The following is a 1,025-nucleotide window of genomic DNA, read 5'->3' on the forward strand; positions in this document are numbered from 1 at the left end:
AACTGCTGGTTTTGTCTGGTCAGAGGAGAACTGGCCCCCCGACTGAGCCTGGTTTTTCCCAAGGTTTTTTCTCCATTCTGTCATCGATGGAGTTTTGGTTCCTTGCCGCTGTCGCCTCTGGCTTGCTTAGTTGGGGACACTTCATTTCCGGCGATATCGTTGACTTGATTGCAAATTATTGCAAAGATACTATTTAAACTGAACTGAGCTGGATGATGACATCACTGAATTCAATGATGAACTGTCTTTAACTGGAAAATTAGTGTTTACTATTGTCATTTTGCATTATTGACACACTATTTTCCTAATTAATGCTGTTCAGTTGCTTTGACACAATCTGTATTGTTAAAAGCGCTATATAAATAAAGGTGACTTGACTTGAAAGGTGACATTACACCAAATACACAAAATAATGTTCTTTTTAGCAACATCATATGACCCCTTTAAATGTGTGATTTTATTACAGGGCTAATTTCAGTGCAAAGAAATTATAATGAAGGAAGAATGTTGCAAGAACAATGCATAGTTGGTACACGTAAAGGATTAGAAAGTTGCCATCATTTACATGTCATTACATGCCAACATGTCATCCCAAAATTGTATTCCTTTCTGTCTTCTGTGGAACATAAAATAAGTTTTTGAGAAATGTCAGTGCTCTTGTTGTCCATACAATGGAAATGCAATGCAATGGTGTTTGGCTCCCAACTTTCTTCAAAATATTTTCTTTTGTAGTCTGTGAAAGAAAAAGTGTGTAGGGCTTGGAACCACATGAAGACGACTAAATGATGACGCTTTTTTTTTTTTTGGGTGGACTATCCCTTTAAATACAGGTCATTTATTGGATTATACTCAGCGAAATCCCCTATGGGATGAATTTAATACCTCAATTGTATCTCCTAGACGTTCTTCTATTACGAAAAAGACTACAGTAATCTTATCTAAAGCCTTCTCTAAAGTTTCAGATGAGGCCCTCACAAATTCTTATCAGATTTATCAAGATTTCAGTGTGAACTGAAAATTTATCA

Source organism: Sinocyclocheilus rhinocerous, unplaced genomic scaffold (genome assembly GCF_001515625.1).
Source record: "Sinocyclocheilus rhinocerous isolate Xijiao unplaced genomic scaffold, SAMN03320098_v1.1 scaffold532, whole genome shotgun sequence".
In the NCBI taxonomy this organism is placed as follows: domain Eukaryota; kingdom Metazoa; phylum Chordata; class Actinopteri; order Cypriniformes; family Cyprinidae; genus Sinocyclocheilus; species Sinocyclocheilus rhinocerous.